Source organism: Cuculus canorus, chromosome 13, assembly GCF_017976375.1.
Source record: "Cuculus canorus isolate bCucCan1 chromosome 13, bCucCan1.pri, whole genome shotgun sequence".
In the NCBI taxonomy this organism is placed as follows: domain Eukaryota; kingdom Metazoa; phylum Chordata; class Aves; order Cuculiformes; family Cuculidae; genus Cuculus; species Cuculus canorus.
In genome coordinates this window covers 2,774,821-2,788,986 of record NC_071413.1, presented here as the reverse complement: position 1 = coordinate 2,788,986, position 14,166 = coordinate 2,774,821, and the positions used below count along the sequence as shown (strand labels likewise).

The window sequence follows — 14,166 nt, the reverse complement described above, 5'->3', positions numbered from 1 at the left end:
CGACCAGGAGAGATCTTTGACACCAGATAAATAAAAGTGGGAGTAGGTTTGAGGGGGAGAGGCAGCCAGGTTTTTGTGTACCCTCAGTTTGTTCTGTTTGAGTCCATCAGCTAATTGATGATGATGATTATTAATCTTTGTCACCATCTACTCTATGGATTTAAGTCCTGCCTGTGATTGCTGTGGGAAAGGTTGCTCCACTGGAAGCAGATTTTGATTAGATTTCCAGTAGCCAGACTTTTGAGAGCTCCCCCAAATCGTTGTGTGCCCCAGCCCCGGCGCATTGCACCTCTTTTTGTTTGCGATCTACTTCTCCGGGCGGCAGAGCTCCCACAGCCCGGGTGACGCTGCCATCCCGCTCAGCCAGGCTAGGTAGCAGGTGTCAGCAAAAGTTTAATTTGGAAGCTCATGAATTCCAAAGAAGAGCTTAACAGTTATCCCCAACACAGAGACGTGCTGTGGCCTGCGCCTGGAAAGGAGAAAATCCCAGGGACATGAAAGGAATTGATGAGGCACCAGGCATCTGGCAAAACGAGATCTTCTTGGGATAAACTAAGGATCGCTTTCTCATCAACTGGTGAGCGTCATTAATAAACAACATGAATTTAACGACTGCATTTCTGATTTTCAGACACCATTCAGGTTTCTGCCACTCCTCCTCCCCCCTCTGGCACCACACACACAGCCTGCTCTCTGAAGAGCCGCAACTTTTAAATCTTGCAATAAAACACAAGCGTTTTGGGGTAAGCATCTAACATCATAAAAATGAGCATCTTTGGGTTTTTTAAGCACGTTAACCGCACACACCACGAGTCAGCCACAGACAGAAAGTGATGTTACAATACAACTGTACCAAGGGGCGTTCCTAACCCCTCAAAAAGCTTAAAAGAGAAAACTGATTCAGCTACGAGTGGGTATCCTGTTGGTCCTGACTGCTTCCACAGCCGGCACCAGGGAGTCCAGCTGTCCGCGAGGCGCCTGGGCTGCCGCTTGCCCAGCACCATCCCACTGGCGTGCTTGGACACAATTATCCCTAGCCGTGGTTTGGATATACGTGTCAGGGGCTGAGCAAGGCGAGCACGGCCAGGTCCCAGCACCACCAGCAGGTCCCAGCACCACCAGCAGGTCCCAGCATCACCGCCAGGTCCCAGCATCACCGCCAGGTCCCAGCATCACCGCCAGGTCCCAGCATCACCGCCAGGTCCCAGCATCACCGCCAGGTCCCAGCATCACCAGCAGGTCCCAGCACCACCGGCAGGTCCCAGCACCACCAGCAGGTCCCAGCATCACCAGCAGGTCCCACCACCACCGGCAGGTCCCAGCACCACCGGCAGGTCCCAGCACCACCGGCAGGTCCCAGCATCACCGGCAGGTCCCAGCATCACCAGCAGGTCCCAGCATCACCGCCGGGTCCCAGCACCACCAGCAGGTCCCAGCACCACCGCCAGGTCCCAGCACCACCGGCAGGAGATCCGCACCCGCAGCAGCCCCCGCTTCCCAACAGAGCGACTCCAGAGAGGAGAAAGCTCCTCCACACCCAATCCTGCTCGTTCCCAGAGTGAACGCGGGGTGAACTGGACCCCCGCTCTAGAGAGATAGGATTTATCAACTACTTCGCTTCGGATCCTGTTATTTTCGGTCCCGAAGCCAGAGCCAGTCCTGTTCCCGGCGCCGCTGGCTCCATCCTCACCCGGAGCCGGGACGGACTGACCCCCCGCTGCGGGAAACGGGCATTTATCAACTACTTCGCTTCAGATCCCGTTATTTTCGGCTCAGCGTCGTGCCCAGAGCCCCGCGCTCCATCCCTCAGCCGGAGCCGCTCCGGGAGATGGAATTTATCAACTGCTTCACTCGGGATCCCGTATTTTCGGTGCCGGAGCCGCCCGGCCCCGCTCCATCCTCAGCCGCCGGGGCAAGGGCTGGGTCCGAGGGGAGCTCGACCCCCACCCCAAAACCCGGGCATTTCCCAACTACTTCGCTTCGGATCCCGTTGTTCTCGGAGCCGCCGGCGCCGCTCCCCGAGCCGCGCACCGGGGCGAGCCGGACCCCGCTCTGGCCGGATGGGGTTTATCCACTACTTCGCTTCGGATCCCGTTATTTTCGGTTCCGACCCGCCGCTCCCTCCTCCCGGAGCCGCTGCCCGCGCTCCCCGTGCCCGAGCGGGGAACGCGCCCCGCGCCCCAATTACCGGCACCGCTAATTACAGCTCCGGGCGGGCACCCCCGCGGGGGGGGAGCTGGGAGGGGCGGTGTGGGGGGCTCCGCGCGCAAGTTTGGGCACTTTCCCGAAGTCGAGGAGAGGGACGAGGACCCCGCGGAGCCGCCACTGACCTGCGCCTCGCCCCGCGCATCCTCCGCGCCGCTGCCGCCCGCTCTGCGCCGCGCGGCGGGGAGGGCAGAGCCGAGCGGGACGGGCTGGAGGCCACCGCCCCGCCCCGCCCACCGCCCCGCCCCCAGGCCCCGCCCCCCAGGCCCGGCCCCGCCCCGCCCCGCCCGGCGCGCCCCGCGCCTCTCTGCAAGGGCGGGTGGTAACCGCCGTGCGGAGCGGCGCCCGGGTTGAAGGGGGCTGTGCCTCGGCCGGGAACGGCATCCTTGGGCGCCTCCGGCTGGAGCGGCGCGACCCGCCTGGGAGATGGAGAGGGAAAGAGGAGAGGGAAGAGGGAAAAGGGAAAGGAGGAGAGGGGAGGGAAAGAATCGTAGAATCACCAGGTTGGAAAGGACTCACTGGGTCATCGAGTCCAACCATTCCCAGCACTCCCTCAGCACCTCATCCACCCGTCCCTTAAACACCTCCAGGGAAGGCGACTCCCCCCCTCCCTGGGCAGCTGTTCCAGTGCCCGATGACCCTTTCCGTGAAGAATTTTTTCCTGATATCCAACCTGACCCTCCCCTGGTGCAGCTTGAGGCCATTCCCCCTTGTCCTGTCCCCTGTCACTTGGGATCAGAGCTCAGCTCCCTCCTCTCCACAACCTCCTCTCAGGCAGTTGTAGAGAGCAATAAGGCCTCCCCTCAGGAGGAAAGGGCAAAGAGGAGAGGGGAGGGAAGAGGGAAAGGATGCTCGGAGTGCAGAGGGACACAGCAGCCTTGGGGAAGGGGCCGGGGAGCAAGGAGCTGCTGAGGGAGCGGGGAGTTCAGCCTGGAGAAGAGGATGCTGAGGGGAGACCTGATGGCTCTCTGCAACTACCTAAAAGGAGGTTGTAGAGGGGGGTGTTGGTCTCTTTTCCCCAGTGAAAGGTGATAGGACAAGAGGGAATGGCCTCAAGCAGCATCAGGAGAAGTTTAGATTGGACATTAGGAAAAATTTCTTCACAGAAAGCGTTGTCGGCCTGGGGAGGCGCTTGATTCACCGTCCCTGGAGGTGTTTAAAAAGATGAAGCGCTTAGGGATATGATGTGGGAATAGACAGGTGCAGTTGGAATTGATGATCTCAAAGGTCTTTTCCAACCTAATGATTCTATGATTGTATGCTCCAGCATCCTCCGGTCCTGTCCTCCTCTGGGCTGCATTATTGAAAAAAGATGTGTTTTTAAGACCAGGCGGGAGAATCAGTGACGCACACTCTGAAAAGAAGGTGATTGTGAGCACAGACAGGGAGAAACAGTACAAGTAATAGGTAAAGCAATGATACTCTTGAATAGTGCATCCCTTTGCTGGGATCTTCTCAGAGCATGGGGTGGAGATAGCATCCCCCAGTCCTTTCCTCTGGGCTGCCTTTACTGAAATTATCTGTGTTTTAAGACCAGGTGAGATCACCAGTGACCCACACTTACTCCTCAAAGAAATTAGTTGTGAACACAAATAGAGAGAAACAGTAGAAGTAATTGGAAAAGCAATGATGAACAATGAATTGGGGCAGGGCGCTGGGGAAGCCTCTGCATCCCTGTGCCAGGAGGAGCGGTGTAGGGAGGCTCTTTTCATAGCACAGGGTGGATATAGCATCATCCAGTCCTGTCCTCTGGGCTGATGTTTAGTGTTATTGAAAATAGATGTGTTTTTAAGACCAGGTGGGACGATCACTGACTCATACTTAGTCCCAAAAGAAGGTGGTTGTGAAGGGGGAAACGGAGAGTAATCGGGAACGCAATGATGCTCTTGAATAACAAATTGGAGTAGATGCGATGTAGGCAGGGCATGATGGGGACTAAGGTGACTTGTCTGGAGCCTGGAATGTGAGCTATGGTGTAACTGCAAAGCAGGTGCCTCTTGCGCTCTGCTGGCTACTTGCCATCCGAAATTACCAAGAGGCTTTTCCTGCACAACTGTGGGGCAGAATAAATGGTCTAATAACAGCGAAACCAGGGTATGGCTGTAATCCCCAAGAGTGGCCTCTGTGGCGTGCTCGGCTGTGGCAAGCTGTAATGAAGTGGCCCTTGGATGAAATCAAGAAACACCAGAGTGAGATGAGGCGATGCCCCAGAGCCCGTGCATCAAGGAAGCACGCCGTGCTCTGCACCCGCTCCGCAGCTTCGGGAGCGTCGGGTCCCAGGAGCTGCTCTTTCTGCCAGGGAATGGTGGAGCTGAGCTTTTTCAGCGCAGAGAGAGTGGGAGCAGGGTTGCTGTCAAACAAAGCCTGCTGCGTTATGTTGATGTACCCACCAACCACCCTCACGAAGGCGCTGTGTGCGTATGCTGTTAAATGTGTGTCCAGATGGATCCTATCTACAATCCTCAGAACAGTTCCAGGTGTGTCTTATAAGTAATGACATTCATCCTTTGTTTAAATCAAAATAAACGCACTATACTTAGTCTGCTCCCTGGCAATCAATTGTTCCGACTAAGTAGGTGTTATTTATTAAAGTATTGATTAAGTACCCAATCGTGTAGTCTCCAAGCAAACCAACTCTTTGCTGGTGAATGGAACATTTGATTGTGAGTTTTGAGGTCAGACTTTATGTCATTCTATTGTCATAGGAAAAAAAAAGTGCATGTGGTACAGTTTTCCAGAGGGAGATGCATTCGTGCCACGTGGAATTCAAAGGAAAAATAACACACGCAGAAACGGCAATCGTTGTTTTACTTGAGCGCCTTCTGTCATATTCTTTGTGATGCGGGGCGCACAGGATTTAACAGCAAAAATAAAGAAATATAACTGGGGAAAGTGCATTGAGTTACCTACTCTAAATGTAAAACCTTCCTTGATGTCTGTTGCTATGGCAGGTGACCGTGAAGCTGAATGCTGTCCTCCGAGGGCCAACTCCTGTTCATGTGGCATCAGGAAACTCCTCTCCTGCATCCGTGGCGGTCGCTCTTGCAAGCAGGGTGAGCAGAACATGGCTCTGTGTTCTTCATGCGGGTTGTGTTACAAAAAATCCTTTAAACGAATGACCTTGAAAACAAAGCCCCAATAAGAGACCTGGCACTGGGTCCAGTTACAGTGAGGTCTCTCCCCACTCCCTGTAGGACTTGTGGGTTTTATCAATTTTTGTCTCTGTTGCTTGCAAAACGTTCTTGGAAATGTGAAAAATACGGTATCTCAAAACAATGATGTCTGGGGTTTATTTTTGTATTTGAGAGGATTGAGGTTTACTTTTCCCTCCTCTGCCTCCGATGGAACAGAAGGCAATGTGAGTCCCTTTTGTTTACTTCTTTGTTTCTGCTCCTGACTGCTTAATAACACGAGCAGATACGTGCGTGGCTCTGGCTGTAGCCTGGTGCGAGTTAGTGGCTATTTCAGAGCGGGGAGGAAGAGCAATAATCAAAAAGCCCTGGTTTAGAGACAGCAGAATGACATAAGAGGACAGAATGGAAAAAAATAACAAGTAATATTTATGTAAGAAAGGAATATACTTGGTGAATGGAGGCTGTAACGATAGAAGATTCTCATTCAGGTGTTTATATGAAATGAGATATCCAATTGTTTTGAGATTCAAACATGTTAAAGCAAATGCAATGTTTAGTGAGGGGAATCTTCTGTGTTCTGGGTTGTACAGGCTCATACGCCCAGGGTGTGATGAACCATAGAATCATAGAATGGTTTGGGTTGGAAGGGATCTCAAAGCCCATCCAGTCCCACCCCTGCCATGGGCAGGGACACCTCCCACTGGATCAGGGGCTCCAAGCCCCATCCAACCTGGCCTGGAACCCCTCCAGGGATAGGGCAGCCCCCACTGCTCTGGGTACCCTGGGCCAGGGCCTCCCCACTCTCAGCGTGAAGAATTTCTTCCTAATGTCTAATCTATATTTTCCCCCTTCCAATTTAAAGCCATTCCCCCTCACCCTACATCCCAGCATATAATCTAGTATTGTTGCTGTGACCCAGTGACACCAGCGCTGTGCTTATCATCAGTATTGCTAGTTATCATACATTACAAATTGCCATTTAGAATCCTATAAATAATCTTAATTCTTTTAAAATTGGCAAGAATTGTTTACTTTTGTTTAGTCAAGAGCGAATGCAGCTGATATTTTCAGAATGTTTGCTGTGGAAGGCTGGAAAAGAATTAAGGGAGGGTGAAATTAATTGTAAATTTAGTTTTGGTGCTTAGACACATGTAAAATATTTCTGGTGGAAAAGATTGGAAATTATTTATCTCAGTGATTTGGAGCTTGATATTTATAGCGGTATTATCTGAGTGCTTTAGAAAAAAGATTATTTCCCCATCTTGCCAATTTTTTAGAAAATAAAAGCCAACAATTTTTTTATTCGATATTAGAGGAAAGTTCATCTTATATTGAGTCTTTATTCATCTCTCAGAAAACAGCACAGAGAAAAATGAAGAGAACATATGGTGTCTTCTATCAGTCAGTCATCATTACTGCTTCTTCACACTATGTCATCACCCCACAAATAGCAAATGAGTGTGAATTTCTCCCTGCTGAAAGAGAAAAGAGAAAACTGGTTAGTGCAGCCAAGTCAAAAAAATAATAAGGATTACACTAGCATCAACTGGAGGATTATATAAAATATTGAAGGCAATGAGAATGCAGAGGGAAAAACCCCTAAACTGTCAAACAATAGCATCAAACCTGCAAATGCTGAGCCGGAGCAGAACTCATGCATTTCTCTTGATTTGATAACCAAGCTTGAAATATTGATGGGCCACAGTCCCCCTCGCCCATTCTTTATGAATGATTCCACGCTATTTGAGGTGCTCAAACAGACAGTTCTCAAATAGGAGCGGCAAGGAATGAAATGTAATAGTTTGTCTCTGGGGCATCCATAAAATCCTGAATTTCCTTTTTTAAGCAGACATCTAGGAAAAATATAATTTTATTTAATTCCCCGATGTTCCTATTACACTTCGAGTGTAAAGGTTGCAATTCAAATCCTTATCTGCAAAGCCTCGCTGCCGTTCTTAAAGTGCCTTGCAAAGAAATATATGACAAAGCAGCCTTGGAAATAGCTGCCACAGGAACTTAATAAAGCCCAGCAGTGGAAACATCCCTCCCAGTTCTGGAAAGGATGGTTCAAAATCGACCTCCTTGAGAAGCAGCAAAGGCAGCTGAGGTTTGTAGAGGAAAAAAGTAGATATGTTTGTGTAGCCTGGAGAAGAGAAGGCTCCAGGGAGACCTTAGAGCAGCTTCCAGCACTGAAAGAGGCTGCAGGAAACCTGAGGAGGGACTTTTTAGAAGGAATGTAGTAATAGAATGAGCGGGCTTTAAATTGGAAGGGGGAAGATTTAGATTAGACATTAGGAAGAAATTCTTCACGCTGAGGGTGGGGAGGCCCTGGCCCAGGCTGCCCAGAGCAGTGGGGGCTGCCCCATCCCTGGAGGGGTTCCAGGCCAGGTTGGATGGGGCTTGGAGCCCCTGATCCAGTGGGAGGTGTCCCTGCCCATGGCAGGGGGTGGAACTGGATGAACTTTAAGGTCCCTTCCAACCCAAACCATTCCATAATTCTATGATACATATTTATCTGCAGCCTGGTAGGTTTCCTGAGACCAGGCAAGTCCTCAGGCTAAAAAAACCTAAATGTTCTCTTTTCTCCTCCCTCCTTTCTCCTCCCTCTCCCCCCGTTCCCCCGCCAGTGTTTTTGAAAACCACGGAGACCCAAAGGGAGACCCTGTGAATAAGGCTCCGCGAGAGGTACCTTCAGAATAGCACAGCAAAGCAGAAAACGAGGAGCCTTGCGGGGAAGTCTAAAACAAATCTAGGCCAGATTTTTTCCCAGATCTCTAATCTTTCATTCCCTTTGGATCCTTCCCTCAAAAAGCAGCTCATAACAGGATGCGAACGCACCTGGAATTGAGCCCCATATGTAAACTGCACAGCAAGCTCCTTTCCTTTTGATGTCCATCTGAAATAGGTGCATATGGGTTGGTAAAACCATGGTTCACACAGCTCCCTGGAAGTGTGTAGAAGCGCCGACTAGAGTTAAATTTCCCATATGACCAGTCCCAGGATCTGATATTGTTTTAGTGATGCTGCTTTGGAGTAGCCATGCCTGAGTGTGGAAACAGAGCTTTCCTCTAAGGATAATTTCCTAAAAATTCAGCCAGCCAGCAAAGGAGAGCTGGGCAGGTTTGGCAGTGGGACAGGGTCAGCCAGGGTCTTAGGCTGCTATGAGCAACCTGATCCAGTGGGAGGTGTCCCTGCCCATGGCAGGGAGTGGAATTGGATGGGCTTTAAGGTCCCTTCCAACCCACCCCATTCTATGATTCTATGGAAGGGAAAAAGCGCAATGGTAGGCAGTGTTAGAGGTAGAAGAAAGCAGAATAAGAGTGAATGTTCTGGGAGTTAACCAAAACCAAGAAAATATGAAATAATCCCATGCACTCTGCCCCTGGAGCAATGCTGCTGCGTGTGTAGTACCTGAAACATACCTTCAATCCTGGGTTCAGTTTTGGGCCACTCAGTACAAGAAGGATGTGGAGGGGCTGGAGTGCATCGAGAGATGGGGAACGGAGCTGGGGAAGGGTCTGGAGCCCAGGGGTTGTGGGAGCGGCTGAGAGACCCCGGGCTCTTTAGTCTGCAGAGGAGGGGGCTGAGGGGAGACCTCATCACTCTCTGCAGCTCCTGGAAAGGAGGTTGTGATGACGTGGTTATTGGTCTCTTTTCCCAACTAACAAGTGATAGGATGAGAGGAAATGGCCTCAAGTTGAGCCAGGGGAGGGTTAGACTGGGTATTAGGAAACATTTCTTTACTGAAAGAGTGGTGAGGCACTGGAATCACAGAATCACAGAATCACAGAATCACAAGGTTGGAAAGGACCCATTGGATCATCGAGTCCAACCGTTCCTAACACTCCCTAAACCATGTCCCTAAGTACTTCATCCACCCTTTCCTTAAACACCTCCAGGGAAGGCGGCTCGACCACCTCCCTGGGCAGCTGTTCCAGTACCCAATGACTCTTACTGTGAAGAATTTTTTTCTGATATCCAACCTGAACCTCCCCTGACGGAGCTTCAGGCCATTCCCTCTAGTCCTGTCCCCTGTCACTTGGGAGAAGAGGCCAGCTCCCTCCTCTCCACAACCTCCTTTCAGGTAGTTGTAGAGAGTAATAAGGTCTCCCCTCAGCCTCCTCTTCTCAAGGCTAAACAACCCCAGCTCTCTCAGCCGCTCCTCGTCAGACGTTCTCCAGCCCCCTCACCAGCTTTGTTGCTCTTCTCTGGACACGCTCCAGAGCCTCAACATCCTTCTTGTGGTGAGGGGCCCAGAACTGAACACAGTATTCGAGGTGCGGTCTCACCAGTGCCGAGTACAGAGGGAGAATAACCTCCCTGGACCTGCTGGTGACCCCATTTCTGATACAAGCCAAGATGCCATTGGCCTTCTTGGCCACCTGGGCACACTGCTGGCTCATGTTCAGTCGGCTGTCAACCAGCACCCCCAGGTCCTTCTCTTCTGTGCAGCTCTCCAGCCATTCTTCCCCCAGTCATTCTTCCCACTGCTCAGGGCAGTGATGGAGTCTTCATCCCTGGAGCGGTTCAAAAAGCATACATCCGTGGCACTTCGGGACACGGTTTAGTAGGCATGGTGGCATTGTTTGGACTTGATGATCTTAGAGGTCTTTTCCAACCTTAATAATTCTGTGATTCTAAGGGGTGTATGGAGAGGCAGTATCTTTATCAGGCCAAGGAATATCACTGGGACAAACTGTTTGGTGCCCAAACCATTACCTGAGAACAAAATAAAAATCTCTGGAAAACTGAGAAACCTCGAGAGACAGACAGAGCTGGAAGAGATGTATTAGATCATAGCGTTCATCCTTTGGTAGCAGCAGCAAATTGTCCTCCAGAGACGGGGGGGGGGACATCAGTTATTTCATAAAATATAGCCAAAAGGCCCAAAACAAACAATATGGGTTTGATAGGAAAGTCTGAGAAGCATTTGATTTAGTCTGAGAACAACCAGACCTGCCACACTCTGAGTACAAAAATCGCCTTCCAAACTGCTCTTTGAAAACCCCATTGATAACTTGGAGTGATCTGGAGCTGTAGCTTTTGGTGTCAGCATGCTGGGTAGGTGCTGGAAAGGTTTGTTTGCACAGAATGTACAAAGAAGTATGTTGAGATGCTCCTCGTTACAACATATAAGGGTGCGGGCCGGGGGCGGGTAAAGTATTTTGCTGATCCTGTTTAGTCCATTCTCAAAGAACAGTGATTGAGGAGGGTGATTTCTCATGGCCTTTGAAGGATGGAACCTGAAGGGTTGGTTCTGTTGGGCAGTGTCACTCACTAAGGCATAATTTGTTGCAAGTGAAATGCTATGCTATTCTAACTTGGGGTCTCCACGAGTTTTATTCAAATGCTATCCAGTTCTGGCACTGCCCTTGAGCTTCTTAGGAATGACTTAGCTGTCCTGGCTGGATTTGCTTTGTCATTGCCAGACACAGTAAAACTCAGGGACAGAATTTGTATGCACTTTGTATGCAGCTCCTTAGTGTCCATGTTTGGGCAAGAAATGGAGCCCTGATCTATCGGTATAGTCATGGGCTTTGCTGTGCAGCAGCTGCGATGACCCTGAGCATGTTGTTCCAAGTGGATGAGTGGAGTGAATCATACTGGAAGGGTGAATTGGACAAAAATATGCTTAATGCTGGCCTGCAAAAGTGATCCTAGTGGCATCACTCCATTGCAGAAGAAACGTGTCACAGCTCCTTCACAGGTGACATCAACAAGTCCCTTTTCAGGCTACCGGGAGCAGGGGCAGATCTCCTGACACGTGCACTCATTCATCTTGGTTTTATGCGTTCTGTACTTTGTGGTGTGACTCAGCAGAGAGGGAGCACAGTGCAGGCGTGTAAGCCTGCTCCTGAAGAAGCCTTCTGAGGACCAACCAAAGCAAAGAGCTACCACGCGTAACAAACAGCGCTCTTCCCACCCTCAGGTCAGGCCTGGCTCCTGCTCCCTTCTCGGGGCCCTTCTCTCTTTTCAGCCTATCTTGCCTTCTGCTGCCTGGGGAGCCTCTGCGCCATCCATCCCATACACCCACTGTGGAAACAAAGCTGCCTCTGCCCAAGTCTCCCTTCCACCTCTCTCTCTTCCTTTGCTGCTGCTCTCTTTTCCCTCTCATGTTACTATTTCCAGCTATACGGTTTTTTTTCTTTATAACATACAATATGAAGGATTGATTTTGCACATGGTTCATGCGGAGAGGAGCTGAGCCTGTGAATGAAGCCATATTTCTTGTTCTTCCTTCTACCATTCTTTTGCATCTTTTGGGCCATTTTCAATAAACGCTTAATATAAGTACAAATAATGCGGTGCCCTGGCATTTCACCTAGTCTGCTTGCTTGACTATCCCCGAGTTGGGAATGCCTTACTCTGGAGCCGCTATGTGATATGTGGTTTCAGTATGTGGTACCATTCCTTGTTCCTCCTGTACTTTCTCTCGCTGACGGGTAAAGGTGAAGGCATAGATTTAGGTCTGGCTTTGCGTAACGTCAGTAGTTGGGTTTTGTTTGCAAACCCAAGGGTGCTTGAGATTCAGGTCACTCCTCTCAATCCCCCTGCAGTGGTAGGCGTGTGTGTGAGTGCATCAGAGAGGAGAGATAAATGACTCACATTATGATCCATCTTTATTTCAAATGGTTCTCAGCAAAAGTGAGAGGGTGGCCTTTGTGTTGCAAAACCCTGTTGATTTGATTTTTATTTTGCAGGGCCAGGCATGGTTTGGGCAGAAGTTCCTTAGATCTTAATGCACAGAGGGTGAGAGCAGCACAGACCTGGGCTTTTAGTTTGGCCAACTTCTCCGAGGCAAGCTAGCAAGTTGGTTTAGGGAAAAAAACCAAGTAAACTATTTTCCACTGATTCTTCCCTCTCGGTTTTCATTTCTGAACAGGCGTCGTCATCTTGTCTCATTAGAGGTAACTGAATCTGAAGGGTAAGAAGGCAAAAATCCTGGCTATTGATGTACGTGATGCAAACTAGCTCTCATTCCTTTGTAACCCAGGGACTGTGGGATGCTGTAGCAGATGTCTCGTCAACTGAGGAAAGTCTGCTGTTGTCCGTTAAAAATCAGCTCCTGCCTAGGTGCACAGGAGCACCTAGAGCTAAAGCACTGATGCTTCCTGAATCAGGCTTCCAGTCTTCCCTGAATTTTGATTCACAAAAGCATCTCCAAGGTCACTTCCTGGAAGACTTTTGGATTTTCATCCCTTTGGGCCATCTGAATTAGATGAGCAAGGTGATACCAGTGAACTGCTTTGTGAACAATCCTCCATGTGACGAAGGGAAGAATGTCTTTAAACACCATGAAAAGGGATGGCAAAATCTCAGGGCGGAGTCAGGATTTTAGTTTTGTTTTGAACCGAGCAACGTAACCTTTCAAATCCACAAAACACTGTCAGCTCTTGTAATCCTTTATTAGCTTGCCTGGTTTTGATTTCTGTTTGTATTTTTACCATCTAGGGAAAAACAGATTCTGGCATCCTCGAGTCTGAACGCTGTCAGCTGTCATTGTAGGAATAAGGCAGGTAAGAATTACTTGTGTGAGGAAGGTTTAATTGACCGGGCACTTAGGGAGAAGGAAAAAGAAGGAAAAAAAAAAGAAAAAGGAATGCGTGTAGCTTGATTCAAGGTTGATTCTGTCCGTTCTGGAAATAAAGAAAGAGAGAACACAAGCTGCTGCATTTGTGTGACTGCACTAAAATAGCAGCTTGTGTTTACATTTTAACTTTCTATTACGAGGCTGCTGGCTGCGGAGCTGGAAGTGCAGATTTAGGATGTGGCGAGTACCTGTTTTGTGGCCCCTGTCACCATACCCCAAACAGCCAACACAAAAACCTTCTCCTCTTCATGGGAGTGCCAGCTTCTGCGGCAAAGACTGATGGACTGGGGATTTCATTCTGTCTTTGTAAGAGCCAGGAAAGGAGAATATGCAGAAATAAGAGTGAGACAAATATTTGTTCTGGCTCCCTCACACTGATTTTCCTTGTACCATCGAAGTGCTCAGCGACTCTTTGCGCTACTGTTAATTCAACACTGCACTGACATTCTCCTTGATATCATCCAGGGCTGGACTCTGCCCTGGCCTTTGTTTTGGATGGGTTCTCTCTATGTCAAATGTCTCGTTAGGTTCCAAGTGTGATACAGTAAAGCATGAAGCGATATTTTATGGCGTGGTGGACTCGAAGCACCAATTGCGATGTAAACGCTCTCACTCTAATTCCTTCACACTGGTCCCTCATAGAGGCGATGGCTGGCTTCCCCAGACACTGATGGCAAAACCACACCCGTATGCTGGACATGCCAATGGCCTTTCTTTTTCAATAAGCCGTCTTCTAGTCATGAATCTGCTCTAAAGGTTGAAGGAACTCCCTTCCATCCCTTCCCCTCCCCAGATTTTTGGAAAGACTAAATGAAGACCTGACTCTAGGCTGTCACTTTGCAAATCAAGCTGTTTTCTAATTAACAAAACGCTCAATTATTTGCCCTTCTGTACCTTAAAAAGCAACGATCGAGATCACAGATAGGAAGTCAGTGATAATATGTCAACGCATTTTCATTAAGCATGCCAGCTTGCTTTGTAACCTCGCTGCTGCTGCTGTCAGAGTCTGGTAAACTTTTTGTTTGATCCCACAGGGTCCTTGGAGTTTATTTCATTACAGTGTATAATATCTTCTAATGGAAATGAGGTAATAGGTATACCAAGCACTAGCAGACAGGAGATTTTGTGTCAAAAGAGAATTCAATTTTAATTAATCTTTTCAGAGTAATTCAATTGAGTCTTCAGGAGGAACCTATTTCTGCCTTCCTCCCCAGTTTCCTGCACTGATTCTGCGTA

At 49.4% G+C, this 14,166-nt stretch overlaps 1 protein-coding gene across 3 annotated transcripts in view; it reads right to left on the bottom strand.

The window, feature by feature from the left end:
* Positions 1-2,447, bottom strand: part of CHST8 (carbohydrate sulfotransferase 8) — a 162,205-nt gene extending 159,758 nt beyond the window's left edge. Inside the window, exon 1 of one of the 3 annotated variants that reach the window (XM_054078740.1) lies at positions 2,331-2,447. The gene's annotated coding sequence lies outside the window, so the exon portion shown is untranslated. The remainder of the gene's footprint in view (positions 1-2,330) is intronic. The other 2 variants (XM_054078741.1, XM_054078742.1) reach the window with 2 other exon arrangements.
* Between the last annotated feature and the right edge of the window lie 11,719 nt (positions 2,448-14,166).